The sequence below is a fragment of the Nerophis ophidion genome, linkage group LG12, assembly GCF_033978795.1.
Source record: "Nerophis ophidion isolate RoL-2023_Sa linkage group LG12, RoL_Noph_v1.0, whole genome shotgun sequence".
NCBI lineage: Eukaryota > Metazoa > Chordata > Actinopteri > Syngnathiformes > Syngnathidae > Nerophis > Nerophis ophidion.
In genome coordinates this window covers 1133087-1153218 of record NC_084622.1, presented here as the reverse complement: position 1 = coordinate 1153218, position 20132 = coordinate 1133087, and the positions used below count along the sequence as shown (strand labels likewise).

At 42.1% G+C, this 20132-nt stretch overlaps 1 pseudogene; it reads left to right on the top strand.

Moving 5' to 3' along the window:
- LOC133562870 (pleckstrin homology domain-containing family A member 5-like) overlaps nt 1–20132 on the top strand; it is a 344567-nt pseudogene that overhangs the window by 234698 nt on the left and 89737 nt on the right.

The window sequence follows — 20132 nt, the reverse complement described above, 5'->3', positions numbered from 1 at the left end:
AAAGAAAAAAAAAAGACGAGGGCAGTGGGAGCGATTTTGATGTTATTAGACACATTTACTAGGAAAATTCTGGAAAATCTCTTATCTGCTTATTGTGTTACTAGTGTTTTAGTGAGATTATGTGGTCGTACCTGTACAACCTGAAGGTCGGCCCCGCACCTTTCTTCAGCACCAGTCGACGGATGGTCGCGATGTCCATTTCTGCCCTTCGCACGGGACCCTCTTCGAAACACGATCTTTCGAAATGATCGCTGCATAATAAACTGTACTTTGTGTTTTTTGGTCCAATCCAACCATGTTCGCTTGACATCTCTGTAAAGCTTGACTGTCATCTTCCGGGAATGTAAACAATGAAACACCGGCTGTGTTTGTGTTGCTAAAGGCGGTCGCAATACACCGCTTCCCACCTACATCTTTCTTCTTTGATGTCTCCATTGTTCATTGAACAAATTGCAAAAGATTCAGCAACACATATGTCCAGAATACTGTGGAATTTCGCGATGAAAACAGACGACTTATAGCTGGGAATGATGCTGGAACAAAATGTCCTCGTCATACCGAGACATTTCAGCAGGATATTTCAGTGCGAAATTTAAAAATTGCATTTTAGTAAACTAAAGCGGCCGTATTGGCATGTGTTGCAATGTTAATATTTCATCATTGATATATAAACTATCAGACTGCGTGGTCGCTAGTAGTGGCTTTCAGTAGGCCTTTAATCTACTATTCACCTTCCCCATTTCTTGTCGATGAATGATTAATGGCGCTTAAACGACAATGTGTTGAGGTCAAATGGATTTATTCCTTTAAAGCTGACCATGTCACTATCATCAATCCTTTTGACCCCGTTTACACTGCACACCGCACCTGTTAGTGGTTAGAGCAGGGGTAGGGAACCTATGGCTCTAGAGCCAGATGTGGCTCTTTTGATGACTGCATCTGGCTCTCGGATAAATCTGAGCTGACATTGCTTAACACGATAAGTAATGAATTATTAGGGTCCTTGGCCCATGGCAAAAGACTCCACAGGAGTCCTTTGCCATGGGCCAAGGACCCTATTGAAACTGCTGTGTTTTATTATTATTCCGCACCTACACGCTGTAATTTGACATGCTTCAAAACTCACCAAATTTGACACACACGTCGGTATAGCAAACCTTCCCAACATATTAAGCAACCAATCCCCCAAAATGAAAATTGCACTCTAGCGCCCCCTAGGAAAAAATGACAGACAAAACTGCATGTAACTTCTGTTAGGAATGTCATAGCGACATAAAACAAAAACTCCTATGTAGGTCTGACTTAGACCCAATTTTCATACACTCACTTCTTTCAGCAAAAATCTACAGGAAGTTGGCAAAAACCCCTTCAAAATAAAATGTTCGCAAAAAATGCAATTTTTGCCTCTTTGCGCTGTAATTTGACCCCTTTAAAATGCTTCAAAAGTCACCAAACTTGGCGCACACATAAGGACTGGCGAATATTGCGATCTAATGAAAAAAACAAACCCCAAAACTCAAAATTGCGCTCTAGTGTTATTTTTGAATAAAACACGGGAAAAACTGCTCCTAGGAAGAAAACAGACAAAATTGCTTGTAACTTCCGGTAAGAATGTCGGAGAGACATGAAACAAAAACCTCTATGTAGGTCTCGCTTAGACCTACATTTCATAGATTGGCAACCCCCCAAAAAAATCAACAGGAAGTTTGCAATCCCCCCTTCAAAACAAATGTTTTGTAAAAACCGGTCACCTTTCTTCAAACATTATCTCCTCTGAGTGCGTTTGTTGTTTTGGCTTCAAACTCGCACAGGAGAGAGATTGAACCCTTCTGATTAAAAGTATAGAACAGAGTTTTGATAAGTTCTCAGGTTTTGATTTTACGCGCCTTCAAAGAACCCCAAACTTGACACACACATCAGGTCTGGCAAAAATTGCGATCTGATGAAAAAACGTAACCTCAAAACTCAAAATTGCGCTCTACCGCCCCCCTAGGAATACAACACGGACAAACTGCTCCTAGGAAGAAAACACAGATAAAACTGCTTGTAACTTCCGGTAAGAATGTCAGAGAGACATGAAACAAAAAACACTATGTAGGTCTCACTTAGACCTACATTTTAATAATTAACATACTTTAGCAAAAATCAACAGGATGTTTGATATTTTCACTTCAATACAACAACTGCATTACTTTCACAATGCATTAGATTCTCAAAATAGTGTCTCCAAGGCGTCTTCTAACGCTTATCCGGCCGTGGATCTCGGGGGCAGCAGCCAAAGGCGGACCCGACCAATGCTGCTTGCAGCTTTAATTCAACTTGTAATCACGGTGTTAAAAATAACGTTCAAAATATAAAACATTCTCATGCTTTTTTATGTTCAAAAAGTTGCGTTAATGGTAAGAAGTAATTTATTTATCATTGGTTAGTGTGGGGCTTGGCCTCCTGGGGGTTCTTCAGACCACCGAGAGCCTGTTTTAGGGTTACAATATCGTTTTATTTTATTTTTCTCTCAGTTGCTTTCCAGCAATTGTCTTTTTCTCTTTCGTCCTCACTCGCGCTCTGGCTCCAGCCCCAACCCTGTCTCTCCTCCTGGCTGCTGCTTATAACAGAGCGACAGGTGATTAGATAACAAGGCTCAGGTGGGCCATCTATGCACCTGTCGCTGATTTCGAGGCCGGTCCTGGCAACATCCCGCTTTGCTGCAGGGCCGCAGGCCACGCCCCCTCCACAGTTAACTTCAGAATAACAATGTTAATACAAAGAATAAGAGACCTATTCTACTCCGGAAATGTTGGTCTTACTTAAAAATGCACGCGTTAGTTGTGTTCAGTGTTAAAAAAAACATTATATGGCTCTTAGGGAAATACATTTTAAAAATATTTAGCTTCTTGGCTCTCTCAGACAAAAAGGTTCCCGACCCCTGGGTTAGAGTGTCCGCCCTGACATTGGTAGGTTGTGAGTTCAAACCCCGGCTGAGTCATACCAAAGACTATAAAAATGGGAGCCGTTACCTCCCTGCTTGGCACTCAGCATCAAATCTTGGAATCGGGGGTTAAATCACCAACAATGATTCCCGGGCGTGGCCACCGCGGCTGCTCACTGCTCCTCTCGCCTCCCAGGGGGTGAGCAAGGGTGATGGGTCAAATGCAGAGAATAATCTTGCCACACCTAGTAGTGTGTGTGTGAAAATTATTGGTACTTTAACTTTTTAACTAATACAGATCCCACTTTTGTTGCCAGTTCAAACACTCAAAACTTCCCTATCGAAAAATAAATTATACATAAGAATTAGATTTGCCGTCCAGAATCCAAACAAGGCTTACAGAGAAAGCCTCATCCCAGTGATGCTGAGTCTGCTCGCTCAATTATTGCAGACCCATTCATTCTCCTGATCAGGATGACATCAAGTCTGTGTCATTTCCCATGTCTGACAATCCTGTTGCCTTCTTTCCGCCCGCTGACCAACAAAAGCCACAGGCAGAGACCGCGGCTCCAGAGGATTTACTCCCATGAGCACGTTGAGAAATTGTATCCATCAGCAGAGATCGGATAGAATGGTCATCAGCTCTCCTCTCCATCAAAACCTAAACAACTGCTCTCTGTTGTGATTATCCAACAACTGAACTGCACTCAGGCTCTCTCGGTCTTAACTCGGAGCCAGTAAATGTCCGAGTTGCTACGTGGTTTTTGGAAAATAGAGCTTTAGAGGTAGTGGGAGAAGGTCTGATCTTGTCAAATAAACCCATTCCGCAGAAGGTTGTCATCACTCTTTAACAATTCTGCGAGGTTGCCTGTAAATGCCAAGCCCAGTTCAGCTTCCACTCTTTTACAAGATATTTCTTCTTTCATGGTGAAACTTGCTGCTTCCTGTCTCTGTCACAACAAAACATATTTTTCTGGTCAAATGTAGTGAGTCTTATTCTGCGTTTTGTAGGGTTTTTTTTAATTAAAGACACTCCACCATTCCGTCATTTCATCATTTATTGGCCACCTGTGTTGGAAAAACAAAACACATACACAGGTCTCTAATTTCTGGCGGACTGATACCTCCTCATCAAAAGTCGGAAAGAAGAGGACATAAACGACATTCATTCATACAAAAATAATCATTTAAATTACATTAAAGGCCTACTGAAATGAGATGTTCTTATTTAAACGGGGCTAGCAGGTCCATTCTATGTGTCATACTTAATCATTTTGCGATATTGCCATATTTTTGCTGAAAGGTCACACTGAGGGGTGGCAGTATAAACAACTAACACTGTTACAAATATGCGCCACACTGTGAACCCACACCAAACAAGAATGACACCTTTCGGGAGAACATCCACACCGTAACATAACATAAACACAACCGAACTCATTTCCAGACCCCTTGCAGCACTAACTTTTTCAGGATGCTACAACATACACCCCCTGCCCTGCCCACCTCAACCTCCTCATGCTCTCTCAGGGAGAGCATGTCCCAAATTCCAAGCTGCTGTTTTGAGGCATGTTAACCAAAATAATGCACTTTTTGACTTCAATAATAAGTCAAAAAATATGCGCCACACTGTGAACCCACACCAAACAAGAATGACAAACACTTTTCGGGAGAACATCCACACCGTAACCCAACATAAACACAACAGAACTAATTTCCAGAACCCCTTGCAGCACTAACTTTTTCAGGACGCTACAACATACACCCCCTGCCACACCCAGCCTTGCCCACCTCAACCTCCTCATGCTCTCTCAGGGAGAGCATGTCCCAAATTCCAAGCTGCTGTTTTGACGCATGTTAACCAAAATAATGCACTTTTTGACTTCAATAATAAGTCAAAAAATATGCGCCACACTGTGAACCCACACCAAACAAGAATGACAAACACATTTCGGGAGAACATCCGCACCGTAACACAACATAAACACAACAGAACTAATTCCCAGAATCCCTTGCTGCACTAACTTTTTCAGGACGCTACAACATACACCCCCTGCCACCCGCAGCCCTGCACACCTCAACCTCCTCATGCTCTCTCAGGGAGAGCATGTCCCAAATTCCAAGCTGCTGTTTTGAGGCATGTTAACCAAAATAATGCACTTTTTGACTTCAATAATAAGTCAACAAATATGCGCCACACTGTGAACCCACATCAAACAAAAATGACAAACACTTTTCTGGAGAACATCCACACCGTAACTCAACATAAACACAACAGAACTAATTTCCAGACCCCGTTGCAGCACTAACTTTTTCAGGATGCTACAACATACACCCCCAGCCCTGTCCACCTCAACCTCCTCATGCTCTCTCAGGGAGAGCATGTCCCAAATTCCAAGCTGCTGTTTTGAGGCATGTTAACCAAAATAATGCACTTTTTGACTTCAATAATACGTCAACAAATATGCTCCACACTGTGAACCCACACCAAACAAGAATGGCAAACACATTTCGGGAGAACATCCGCACCGTAACACAACATAAATACAAGAGAACAAATACCCAGAAACCCTTGCAGCACTAACTCTTGCGGGACGCTACAATATACACCCCCCAGCCCCGCCCACCTAAACCTCCTCATGCTCTCTCAGAGAGAGCATGTCCCAAATTCCAAGCTGCCGTTTTGAGGCATGTTAATAAAAAATAATACACTTTGTGACTTCAATAATAAATATGACAGTGCCATGTTGGCATTTTTTTCCATAACTTGAGTTGTTTTATTTTGGAAAACTTTGTTACATTTTTTAATGCATCCAGCGGGGCATCACAACAAAATGAGGCATAATAATGTGTTAATTCCACCACTGTTTATATAGGAATCGGTTGATATCGGAATCCTTAATTAAGAGTTGGACAATATCAGAATATCGGATATGGGCAAAAAAGCCATCATCGGGCATCTCTAGTTCATGTCATTGGATGTGCTGAACATGTGTTTTGTTGTCCTGCACACTGTCTGGTGTGTGCAGCAGACTGCAGGCATCGAGATGGGAGTTTCAGTTCTTTTCTTTAAACGCTGAGCTCAATGTGCAATCCCCCATGTGGCGAGTGCTTTATTGTCAATGTGGAGCCGCGTCTGCAAACTTAATGAGGATTAGTGCGGCATAGGACTTGCAATCTATGCTCATCGTTTCCATTAACTGCACTGCATTTGTTTTTTTTGTTTTTTACTAAGTTTGTATTTCTTTTAAAAAAGTTTTGCTAACACTCAGAGAGGACTCATGATGAATTTGGTCTTTTCTGACTTATACCGTATTTCCTTGAATTGCCGCCGGGTATACAGTATGCTCCTGCCTGGAATTACTGCCGGGTCAAACTCCTTTCGCAAAATATTATTTTTATTAGCACATGTCTAGAATTTCCGCCGGGTCAAACTCGTTTCGCCAAATAATTAGCATATGCCTAGAATTTCCACCGGGTCAAACTCGTCACGTCAGGAGTGACACTTCACCTGTCATCATTTTCAAAATGGAGGAGGCTGATTTCAATCATTTGAAATCGCATAAAGGGAAGAAGATTAAGAGCTATTCAGTAGGATTTAAGGTCCAAGCTATTGAATATGCTAAAAAGAACAGTAAGCAGCTATGTTTTATTAATATACCGTAGCTGCGTGTGTCAAATATGAGTCATTAAATGACTCCCGCCTCCTGGTGGTAGAGGGCGCTAGTGATCCTTCTTGCGACTACTCGGCTGCAGAAGAAGTGACAACAAGCAGCAATCATTTATTTTTTCCTCTCGCTTGCACTTTTAACATGGAGGATTACATATCTAAAATGAAACAGTTTTCTAAACTGGACTTTCAATCGAAGCAGGAGGTACTAAAGGAAGATCTCCATCGAGACAGAGAGACTTTTAAAACTGAAGAAAGATAAGGAAGACTTCTATAAACAAGTTATCGATGCTTTTGATCAGAAGGAGCTGCGCATGGACTTCATTTATAAGTAAAGGTAAGACCATAATAACTTTTTTTTATTAAGTGTGCTTTTCATGATAGTATCCTTACATCACACTCAAATTTATAAGCGCAGGCCTAAATTTACCGCATGCCTTTGGTAAACGCCGGAGTGAGAAGAGGTTTTAAATTAATTAGCGCCCCGGCGGCAATTCAAGGAAATATGGTATGTTGTTTAAATCTGCTACACAAATAAAGTGGATTGGATTGATCTCATCATTCCCAACACATTTAGCAACTTTTGTCCTCAGGTAACTGATATGAGAGGCTTTTGTGTTGCAGATGAAAAAGAGGAGGGGATCCTTGGCAGCATCCTCCTACCAAGCTTCCATATATCCATGCTGTCTGTGGAGGATAATATCAACAGGAAGTATGCCTTCAAGGTCAGTGCTTTCACCATCAGAACATTTCAGGGATGAGTGCTGGGGAGAACTACTAATTGTACAGCGAAAGCAACCCTTAATGCTGTCACAGATGTCACAATCAGAAATACTTTTATTAATCCCCGAGGGGAAATAAACATTTTCAGCACAATCCCATTCAAGATCAGACAAACATTACAGGGAGACAGAACAGGATCACTGACGGGTCTGCCAACTTCCGGCACCCCTTACAAAAAACGTGAAAGACAGGTAAACAATGGGGGGGGAGAAAGAAAAAATGGTCTCAGGCCGGGTCCCTGGAGAGGGGGTCCAGACTGAGGCCAAGGGAAAAAACAACTCATAGCCAAAGCACACATACCTCTTACATGTGAAACATCAAAGAACACAAAGGACATTAAAAGAGCAGAGCTGATGCAACCAGAAATTGTGTTAGATGTAAATATAAACAGAATACAATGATTTGCAAATCCTTTTCAACCCATATTCAGTTGAATATGCTACAAAGACAACATATTTGATGTTCAAACTGATAAAACATTTTTTATTTTATTTATTTTGCAAATAATCATTAACTTTGGAATTTGATGCCAGCAACACGTGACAAAGAAGTAGGGAAAGGTGGCAATAAATACTGATAAAGTTGAGGAATGCTCATCAAACCCCTTTGTGGAACATCCCACTGGGAACAGGTGGGTGCCATGATTGGGTATAAAAACAGCTTCCCAAAAAATGCTCAGTCTTTCACAAGAAAGGATGGGGCGAGGTACACCCCTTTGTCCACAACTGCGTGAGCAAATAGTCAAACAGTTTAAGAACAACCTTTCTCAAAGTGCAATTGCAAGAAATTTAGGGATTTCAACATCTACGCTCCATAATATCATCAAAAGGTTCAGAGAATCTGGAGAAATCACTCCACGTAAGCGGCAACATTGAATGACCGTGACCTTCGACCCCTCAGACGGCACTGTATAAAAAAACGACATCAATCTCTGAAGGATATCACCACATGGGCTCAGGAACACTTCAGAAAACCACTGTCACTAAATACAGTTCATCGCTGCATCTGTAAGTGCAAGTTAAAGCTCTATTATGCAAAGCGAAAGCCAATTATCAACAACATCCAGAATTGCGGCCGGCTTCTCTGTGCCCGAGATCATCTAAGATGGACTGATGCAGAGTGGAAAAAGTGTTCTGTGGTCTGACAAGTCCACATTTCAAATTGTTTTTGGAAATATTCGACATCGAGTCATCCGGACCAAAGGGGAAGCGAACCATCCAGACTGTTATCGACGCAAAGTTGAAAAGCCAGCATCTGTGATGGTATGGGGGTGCATTAGTGCCCAAGGCATGGGTAACTTACACATCTGTGAAGGCACCAATAATGCTGAAAGGTCCACACAGGTTTTGGAAAAACATATGCTGCCATTGGAGCGCTGTCTTTTTCATGGACGCCCCTGCTTATTTCAGCAAGACAATGCCAAGCCACATTCAGCACGTGTTACAACAGCGTGGCTTCATAAAAAAAGAGTCCAGACCTGTCTTCCATGGAAAATGTGTGGCGCATTATGAAGCGTAAAATACGACAGCGGAGACCCCGGACTGTTGAACGACTGAAGCTCTACATAAAACAAGAATGGGAAATAATTCCAATTTCAAAGCTTCAGCAATTAGTTTCCTCAGTTCCCAAACGTTTATTGAGTGTTGTTAAAAGAAAAGGTGATGTAACACAGTGGTGAACATGCCCTTTCCCAACTATTTTGGCACGTGTTGCAGCCATGAAATTCTAAGTTAATGATTATTTGCAAAAAAAATAATGTTTATGAGTTTGAACATCAAATATGTTGTCTTTGTAGCATATTCAACTGAATATGGGTTGAAAAGGATTTGCAAATCATTATATTCCGTTTATATTTACTTTTAACAGAATTTCCCAACTCATATGGAAACGGGGTTTGTATATACAGCTATGAATAAAAAGTAAAAGACACATATCCACTGTGGTGGCTTTTGCGGTGTTCAGCGCCATCGTCTGCTGGGGTGGAGGGAGCATGGCCAGGAGCAGACCCAACAAAGCAACCAGTGTCCAGTCTGCATGGATGAGCGAGGATGCGTCTTAAGGATACTGAGGTGTCCGATACCTGCTCATACAGCCAAGACACTGTGAAGCTTGTCCGTCCCGGCGCTCAGTACTAGCCCTGCAGCTCCTGTCCCTTCATCCGCATCTCCTCCAGTCACTCCAAACCGACTCTGGTGTGGCAGAGACCCAGCAGCTGGTCTCCATGGCCAAAAAGCTCCCAGGAGGCAGATCCGGAAGTACACAAAAAAGCACCGCAGAAGTCACACAGTCCCCAAGGACTGTGTCAGGACGTAGTAATCAAAGTCATGTGATGATCGGGAAATCCCTGAGTTACATGGCAGCGCTCATATTTCAAGAGCTCACAGTTTTGGATTCTGGGTTCTTCATAAACTTGAGAGTCAAGGAGTTCTCCTGCCAAGCACAACCAAACACAGACACCGAGGAGTCTGTGGAAGGGCTCCAACCACACTTCTTCTTTAACCTTGCCTTTTAAGAGGCAGTTGGGGTATGCTAGAAGAGGGCAGGACTTCTTGAATGCATATTACCCGTTTTAAATTCTCTGCATCATGTTCTTAGACGCTGTGGTAGTGGCGGTTTATTCTGGAAGCGGAGAGTAGGGATATTAAGGTTGTTCACTAATTGTTCTCTTTCTCTCTCGCTCTGCTGGCTGCGAGGCATCAGACCAGCCGGGCTGCAATGTGATCCACAGCATGGTAAGTGGAGGTTGATTCACAGCTGGGATACCATATTTGTCGGACTATAAGGCGCACTTAAAATCCTTTGATTTTCTCAAAAATCAACAGTGCGCCTTATCAGCCGGTGCGCCTAATGTATGGAATAATTCTGGTTGTGGTTACCGACCTCGAAGCTATTTTAATTGGTACATGGTGTGATGACAAGTGTGACCATTAGATAGTAGTCACACATAAGAGATACCGTATTTCCTTGAATTGCCGCCGGGGCGCTAATTAATTTAAAACCTCTTCTCACTCCGGCGCTTACCAAAGGCATGCGGTAAATTTAGGCCTGTGCTTATAAATTTGAGTGTGATGTAAGGATACCATCATGAAAAGCACATTTAATAAAAAAAACTTTATTATGGTCTTACCTTTACTTATAAATGAAGTCCATGCGCAGCTCCTTCTGATCAAAAGCATCGATAACTTGTTTATAAAAGTCTTCTTTATCATTCTTCAGTTTTAAAAGTCTCTTTGTCTCGATGGAGATCTTCCTTTATTACCTCCTGCTTGGATTGAAAGTCCAGTTTAGAAAACTGTTTTATTTTAGATATGTAATCCTCCATGTTAAAAGTGCAAGCGAGAGGAAAAAATAAACGATCGCTGCTCACTCTTGCTGCTTGTTGTCACTTCTTCTGCAGCCGAGTAGTCGCAAGAAGGATCACTAGCGCCCTCTACCACCAGGAGGCGGGAGTCATTTAATGACTCATATTTGACACACACAGCTACGGTATATTAATAAAACATAGCTGCTTACTGTTCTTTTTAGCATATTCAATAGCTTGGACCTTAAATCCTACTGAATAGCTCTTAATCTTCTTCCCTTTATGCGATTTCAAATGATTGAAATCAGCCTCCTCCATTTTGAAAATGATGACAGGTGAAGTGTCACTCCTGACGTGACGAGTTTGACCCGGCGGAAATTCTAGACATGCGCTAATAAAAGTAATATTGTGCGAAACGAGTTTGACCCGGCAGTAATTCTAGGCAGGCGCATACTATATACCCAGCGGCAATTCAAGGAAATACGGTACATGTAGACTGCAAGATGACACCAGTAAACAACACCACAACTTTAAATGTTCCATTGAAAATGGAACATTTCAAAATCATCTTATTTCATCTATCTTTGTTGTTGTTGTTGTCGTTTTTATCCAATTTGATTTTATTGTTTTTGTACGGTGTCCTTGAGTGCCCAGAGAGGCGCCTTATAAGTAAAATGTATTATTATTATTATTTTAAAATATAGAACATTACACATGGTGCACAAAAATCCGTCAAAATGTTTTAGTACGACTTTGGTTCGTCAAATCAAATCAACTTTATTTCTAAAGCACATTTAAAGTTTACCACAGGGGTAGCCAAAGTGCTTTACAATAGGCAGGTTAAAAGATAACAAGAAAAACGAGCAAACACAACACAAACAGAGCGCAATAAAATAAATAAATAAATACTAAATAAAAACAGGTACACAACAGGTACATTATGGCTAAGCTATGAAGCCGCACCACTTGATGGATTCTCAACATACGACTATTACTATGGTGTGTGTATAAGGACCGCAAAATGGCAGCCATTAGTAGACATATTAACTGCCGTTTTGTTTTGCAATACTATGCAAAACCAACTTTTCTTACCTTCTGGTACCTGCTGATCTGTATTTGGGATCTGCATAAGTCCTGAAAATTTGCGCGAATCCGCCATCGTAGTCTGTGTCGACAACGTCTTCTCTTTCTCTATTTTCTTGCTTTGGGGCATTTATCCTCCACTGTTGCAATTTCTAATATGAAGGAGCGTAAAGTTCTAACTTGTATCTTGCTATGAAAGCGCTAAAAACTACCAGTGTATAGGGTTTACATAATTCACCCACGGAACTTTAGTTTTTCGATAGTTTGGGTCGGACGATTTTACTAGTGAACCACGGCTGAGGAGACACTCCTCCGTTATTTGTTGAAGTTAAAGTCTGAATGTCATTAAAACAGTTAGCGCCATCTTTTAACACTTTTTCCACTCCCGTCCTTGCACGCTACACTGCTACAACAAGGAGAAGACACTGTCGAAGTTGAGGCACGTAAATAAGACGGCCCACAAAGCGGCGCATCCTGAAGCGACTGTCAGAAAGCAACTTAAAGATAACCCGCAGAACATCATCCATGCAACATTTAGACCGGGGGTCGGCAACCCGCGGCTTTGGAGCCGCTTGCGCCCTAGTGGCTCTCTGGAGCTTTTTCAAAAATATATAAAAAATGGGAAAAGATGAGGGGAAATTTTTTTTTTGTTTGTTTTAATACGGTTTATGTAGGATAAACATGACACAAACCTCCCTAATTGTTATAAAGCACACTGTTTATATTAAACATACTTTACTGGTTCGAGTATTAGGCGAGCGCCGCTTTGTCCTACTAATTTTGGCGGTCCTTGAACTCACCGTAGTGTATTTACATGTATAACTTTCTCCGACTTTCTAAGACGTGTTTTATACCACTTCTTTTTATGACTCATTTTGTCCACCAAACTTTAACGTTGTGCATGAATGCACAAAGGTGAGTTTTGACTTGTGTGGAGTGCTAATCAGACATATTTGGTCACTGCATGACTGCAAGCTAATCGATGCTAACATGCTATTTAGGTTAGCAATATGTACACATTGCATCATTATGCCTCATTTGTAGCTATATTTGAGCTCATTTAATTTCATTTATCCATCCCTCCATCCATCCATTTTCTACCGCTTATTCCCTTTTTTGGGGTCGCGGGGGGCGCCGGCGCCCATCTCAGCTACAATCGAGCGGAAGGCGTATTACACCCTGGACAAGTCGCCACCTCATCGCCGGGCCAACACAGATAGACAGACAACATTCACACTCACATTCACACACTCGGGCCAATTAAGTGTTGCCAATCAACCTATCCCCAGGTGCATGTTTTTGGAGGTGGGAGGGGCCTATCCCCAGGTGCGTGTCTTTGGAGGTGGGAGGGGCCTATCCCCAGGTGCGTGTCTTTGGAGGTGGGAGGGGCCTATCCCCAGGTTGCATGTCCTTGGAGGTGGGAGGGGCCTATCCCCAGGTGCATGTCTTTGGAGGTGGGAGGGGCCTATCCCCAGGTGCGTGTCTTTGGAGGTGGGAGGGGCCTATCCCCAGGTTGCATGTCCTTGGAGGTGGGAGGAAGCCGGAGTTCCCAGAGGGAACCCACACAGTCACGGGGAGAACATGCAAACTCCACACAGAAAGATCCTGAGCCCGGGATTGAACCCAGGACTGCAGGACCTTCGTATTGTGAGGCAGACGCACTAACCCCTCTGCCACCGTGAAGCCTAGTTTCATTTAAGTCCTCATAATTCAATTGATCTCTCATGACACACTATCTGTATGTAATATAGCTTTTAATTTTTTGCGGCTCCAGACAGATTTGTTTTTGTATTCTTGGTCCAATATGGCTCTTTCAACATTTTGGGTTGCCGACCCCTGATTTAGACCAAAGAACCAACATTAGATGTTATGTAGACCACAAGGAAGTCTTTTACATTTAGAAAAATAAATCGTAATCAGACCCCTTTAATGTGCCTTTTGTATGAAAATAGACCTGACTAGATCCGCTCTGGTGCGGCCTATGAGTCGGAAAATACAGTATATTCTCACCACCATTTCTCTTCATACAAACCCTGTTCCCATATGAGTTGGGAAATTGTGTTGGATGTAAATAAAAACAGAATACATTGTTTGCAAATCCTTTTTAACCCATATTCAGTTGAATATGAATTTAAACTCATAAACTTTAATTTTTTGGGAAAATAATAATGAACTTAGAATTTCATGGCTGCAACACGTGCCAAAGTAGTTGGGAAAGGGCATGTTCACCACTCTGTTACATCACCTTTTCTTTTAACAACACTCAATAAACGTTTGGGAACTGAGGAAACTAATTGTTGAAGCTTTGAAAGTGGAATTCTCTCCCATTCTTGTTTTATGTAGAGCTTCAGTCGTATTTTACGCTTCATAATGCACCACACATTTTCCATGGGAGACAGGTCTGCACTGCAGGCGGGCCAGGAAAGTACCCGCACTCTTTTTTTACAAAGCCACGCTGTTGTAACACGTGCTGAATGTGGCTCTGCATTGTCTTGCTGAAATAAGCAGGGGCGTCCATGAAAAAGACGGCGCTTAGATGGCAGCATATGTTGTTCCAAAACCTGTATGTACTTTTCAGCATTAATGGTGCCTTCACAGATGTGTAAGTTACCCATGCCTTGGGCACTAATGCACCCCCATACCATCACACATGCTGGCTTTTCAACTTTGCGTCGATAACATTCTGGATGGTTCGCTTCCCCTTTGGTCCGGATGACTCCATGTCAAATATTTCCAAAACAATTTGAAATGTGGACTCGTCAGACCACAGAACACCTTTCCACTTTGCATCAGTCCATCTTAGATGATCTCGGGCACAGAGAAGCTGGCAGCGTTTCTGGATGTTGTTGATAAATGGCTTTCGCTTTGCATAGTAGAGCTTTAACTTGCACTTACAGATGTAGCGACAAACTGTATTTAGTGACAGTGGCTGTCTGAAGTGTTCCTGAGCCCATGTGGTGATATCCTTTAGAGATTGATGTCGGTTTTTGATACAGTGCCGTCTGAGGGATGGAAGGTCACGGTCATTCAATGTTGGTTTCCGGCCATGCCGCTTACGTGGAGTGATTTCTCCAGATTCTTTGAAACTTTTGGTGATATTATGGAGCGTAGATGTTGAAATCCCTAAATTTCTTGCAATTGCACTTTGAGAAACGTTGTTCTTAAACAGTTTGACTATTTGCTTACGCAGTTGTGGACAAAGGGGTGTACCTCGCCCCATCCTTTCTTGTGAAAGACTGAGCATTTTTTGGGAAGCTGTTTTTATAGCCAATCAAGACACCCACCTGTTCCCAATTAGCCTGCACACCTGAGGGATGTTCCAAATAAGTGCATTCCTCAACTTTATCAATATTTATTGCCACCTTTCCCAACTTCTTTGTCACGTGTTGCTTGCATCAAATTCTAAAGTTAATGATTATTTGCACACAAAAAAAATGTTGTCTTTGTAGCATATTCAACTGAATATGGCTTGAAAAGGATTGGCAAATCATTGTATTCTGTTTATATTTACATCTAACACAATTTCCCAACTCATATGGAAACAGGGTTTGTATTTGCCTAACTTGCCAGGACTGATACAGCCTGTTTGAGCCATTGTTATTTGAATTAACTGTGATCTGGGCATGACACGCCTTCTCTCTCTCTCTTCCAGACATTTGTTCATTGTCATGACAGGCGACACATCCCAACATGCGAACATACTACTTTTGCACTGACACGGCCAAAGAGATGGAGTCCTGGATGAAAGTGATGACCGATGCTGCTCTTGTCCACTCAGAGCCCGTCAAAAGGTTTGTAGACGTACTAATGTACTCCAGTCATTAGGAGACATTCCGCTGTATCGCTGCCATTTGTGCACAGAGGAAATGGGATCTACAAAATGTACTTTCCATGAAGCAAAGCATCCTGCACATTGATCTGACTTCATGTATAAAATACATTTTAAAAGTTGTTTTTAAACTCCCTTCAACACTGGAGAAATACATTTTGCCTTGTCCAGCTTCCTGACAGCATGAGACTTTAATGTGAAATAGGATTATTTAAAGGGGGGGCCTCTTATTCAGAACCACATTTTGTTACATATTGGTATCTGTTCTTGTGTGTTCTGTGAAGTGAAAACCATTTCAGGTGACTACCTCTTCAAGCTCATTGAGAGAATGCAAAGAGTGTGCGAAAAAGTAACCACAGCAAAGGGTGGCTATTTTGAAGAAAGTAGAATATAAAACATGTTTTTTTGTTAAGTACATAACTCCACATGTGTTCATTCATAGTTTTGATGCCTCCAGTGACAATCTACAATGTAAATAGTCATGAAAATAAAGAAAACAAGGTGTGTCCAAACTTTTGGCCTGTAGATAGAAAGATAGATAGTACTTTTTTGATTCCTTCAGGAGAGTTCCTGCAGGAAAATTAAAATTCCAGCAGCAGTGTACTGAGTTGAGTTCGAATTTAAAAAGTGAATAATGGGGGTATAAATGGAAACAAAATAGAAAAAATATTACAATAACAATAAAAATAAAAAGCAAAAATGGGAATAAAAATATAACAATAAAATAAGAATATAACAAGACAAAGTAGGCAGTAGTGACCATGTTATGAAAAAGTATTGAACTGTTATGGTTTTGCATCCCCTGTCATCCAATTTCTGGCTACTCTACCCACCTCTTGAGTGTGACCTATATATGTTGTTTTCCTTCCTTATTATGCATTTTCGGCCAGTACGATTTATACTCCGGAGCGACTTATAATCCGAAAAATACGGTATATCAATCAATCAATCAATCAATGTTTACTTATATAGCCCTAAATCACTAGTGTCTCAAAGGGCTGCACAAACCACCACGACATCCTCGGTAGGCCCACATAAGGGCAAGGAAAACTCACACCCAGTGGGACATCGGTGACAATAATGATCCAGTGGGACGTCTGTGACAATAATGATTATGAGAACCTTAGAGAGGAGGAAAGCAATGGATGTCGAGCGGGTCTAACATGATACTGTGAAAGTTCAATCCACAATGGATCCAACACAGTCGCGAGAGTCCAGTCCAAAGCGGGTCCAACTCAGCAGCGAGAGTCCCGTTCACAGCGGAGCCAGCAGGAAACCATCCCAAGCGGAGGCGGCTCAGCAGCGCAGAGATGTCGAGGCGGATCAGCAGCGCAGAGATGTCCCCAGCCGATACACAGGCAAGCAGTACATGGCCACCGGATCGGACCGGACCCCCTCCACAGGGGAGAGTGGGACATAGAAGAAAAAGAAAAGAAACAGCAGATCAACTGGTCTAAAAAGGGAGTCTATTTAAAGGCTACAGTATACAAATGAGTTTTAAGGTGAGACTTAAATGCTTCTACTGAGGTGGCATCTCGAACTGTTACCGGGAGGGCATTCCAGAGTACTGGAGCCCGAACGGAAAACGCTCTATAGCCCGCAGACTTTTTTTGGGCTTTGGGAATCACTAACAAGCCGGAGTCCTTTGAACGCAGATTTCTTGCCGGGACATATGGTACAATACAATCGGCAAGATAGGATGGAGCTAGACCGTGTAATGCTTTATTTCTTTCTTTTTTTTGTAAACATTTTCTCTTAAGCAGGTCTTACTTTATCTCTACTATTCACACAGGTAATTACAGTTAAGGAGAAGCGGACAAAGAAATGTCATGTTCTTCGGGCGATTAAAGGCGCATAAAGCGTGGTCGAGCTCCGCCAAATCATGAGTAGAAATGAGTCCTTCCAAATGTTACTTAGCAGCCTGCCTCTGTAATGCCCTTCAGCACAGGCAGCGTGTAGGCGGAATGATAAAGTGCTTTTGTCGCAAGCTGAGCACAGAGCTGAAATCCACTGAACGACAATGTAAAAGTGTAACAGCACACACTTCTATCCTGAGTGTGAAATGACATTAGATGTTTTTACGGGCTTACTGTCGTCAAAGAAGTTGGAAGAAGAAGGCATTGAAGGAATGCTTCTCCAAATGCCTTCTGGTTGCTGACCCACTAAGTTCTGCCAGGAAGGAATTTGCTGCTCTTTAAAGACGTGACCTTGAGTGCACGTAAGGCCACAGAGTAGTGGTGTCAATTACCCTTCAAGACCTCCTAAAGAACTACAGATTTGTCGAGCGCCACAAATGGATTACTGGAGGTTGAGCACCACCTTTCAGACGTGCTCTGGCAGAGCCCGTATTTTTTTTTTTTTTTTTTGGGACTGGAGATATCACATTCCCTTTTACACGCCTGGTCCCAGCTGGAAGAAACACTCAAAAATCACACAGGTGTCAAACTCAAGGCCCGGGGGCCAGATGTGTGCCCGCCACTTCATTTTACAAACAAGTCGGGAAATGGTGTTAGATGTAAATATAAACAGAATACAATGATTTGCAAATCTTTTTCAACCCATATTCAGTTGAATATGCTACAAAGACAACATATTTGATGTTCAAACTGTTAATAATCATTAACTTTAGAATTTGATGCCAGCAACACGTGACAAAGAAGTTGGGAAAGGTGGCAACAAATACTGATCAAGTTGAGGAATGCTCATCAAACACTTATTTGGAACATCCCACAGGTGTGCAGACTAATTGGGAACAGGTGGGTGCCATGATTGGGTATAAAAACAGCTTCCCAAAAAATGCTCAGTCTTTCACAAGAAAGGATGGGGCGAGGTACACCCCTTTGTCCACAACTGCGTGAGCAAATAGTCAAACAGTTTAAGAACAACCTTTCTCAAAGTGCAATTGCAAGAAATTTAGGGATTTCAACATCTACGCTCCATAATATCATCAAAAGGTTCAGAGAATCTGGAGAAATCACTCCACGTAAGCGGCATGCCCGAAACCAACATTGAATGACCGTGACCTTCGACTGTATCAAAAACCGACATCAATCTCTAAAGGATATCACCACATGGGCTCAGGAACACTTCAGAAAACCACCGTCACTAAATACAGTTGGTCGCTACATCTATAAGTGCAAGTTAAAGCTCTATTATGCAAAGCGAAAGCCATTTATCAACAACATCCAGAAACGCCACCACTTTCTCTGGGCCTGAGATCATCTAAGATGGACTGATGCAAAGTGTAAAAGTGTTCTGTGGTCTGACGAGTCCACATTTCAAATTTTTCGGGAAATATTCGACATGGTGTCATCCGGACCAAAGTGGAAGCGAACCATCCAGACTGTTATCGACGCAAAGTCGAAAAGCCAGCATGTGTGATGGTATGGGGGTGCATTAGTGCCCAAGGCATGGGTAACTTACACATCTGTGAAGGCACCATTAATGCTGAAAGGTACATACAGGTTTTGGAACAACATATGTTGTCATCATAGCGCAGTTGAATATGCTACAAAGACAACATATTTGATGTTCAAACTCATAAACATTTTTTTTTTGCAAATAATCATTAACTTTAAAATTGTATACCAGCAACACGTAAAAAAAAGTTGGGAAAGGTGGCAATAAATACTGATAAAGTTGAGGAATGCTCATCAAACACTTACTTGGAACATCCCACAGGTGTGCAGGCTAATTGGGAACAGGTGGGTGCCATGATTGGGTATAAAGCAGCTTCCATGAAATGTTAAGTAATTCACAAACAAGGATGGGGCGAGAGTCACCACTTTGTAAGCAAATTGTCGAACAGTTTTAGAACATTTCTCAACGAGCTATTGCAAGGAATTTAGGGATTTTACCATCTACGGTCCGTAAAATCATCAAAAAGTTCAGAGAATCTGGAGAAATCACTGCACATAAGCGATGATATTACGAACTTCTGATCCCTGCATGAAAAACCGACATCGGTGTGTAAAGGATATCACCACATGGGCTCAGGAACACTTCATAAAATTTCTACCAGTCACTACAGTCGGTTGCTTTATCTGTAAGTGCAAGTTAAAACTCTACTATGCAAAGCAAAACCCATTTATCAACAAATCCTGAAACGCCGCCGGCTTGGCTGGGCCCAAGCTCATCTAAGATGGACTGATGCAAAGTGAAAAGGTGTTCTGTGGTCTGACAAGTCCACATTTCAAATTATATTTGGACACAGAGGACGTGGTGTCCTCCAGAACAAAGAGGAAAATAACCATTCGGATTGTTATAGACGCAAAGTTCAAAAGCCAGCATGTGTGATGGTATGGGGGTGTATTAGTGCCCAAGGCATGGGTAACTTACACATCTGTGAAGGCACCATTAATGCTGAATGGTCTATACAGGTTTTGGAGACACATATGTTGTCATCCAAGCAACGTTATCATAGAACCCCCTGCTTATTTCAGCAAGACAAGTGTTACAACAGCGTGGCTCCGTAAAAAAAGAGTGCGGGTACTTTCCTGGCCCGCCTGCAGTCCAGACCTGTCTCCCATGGAAAATGTGT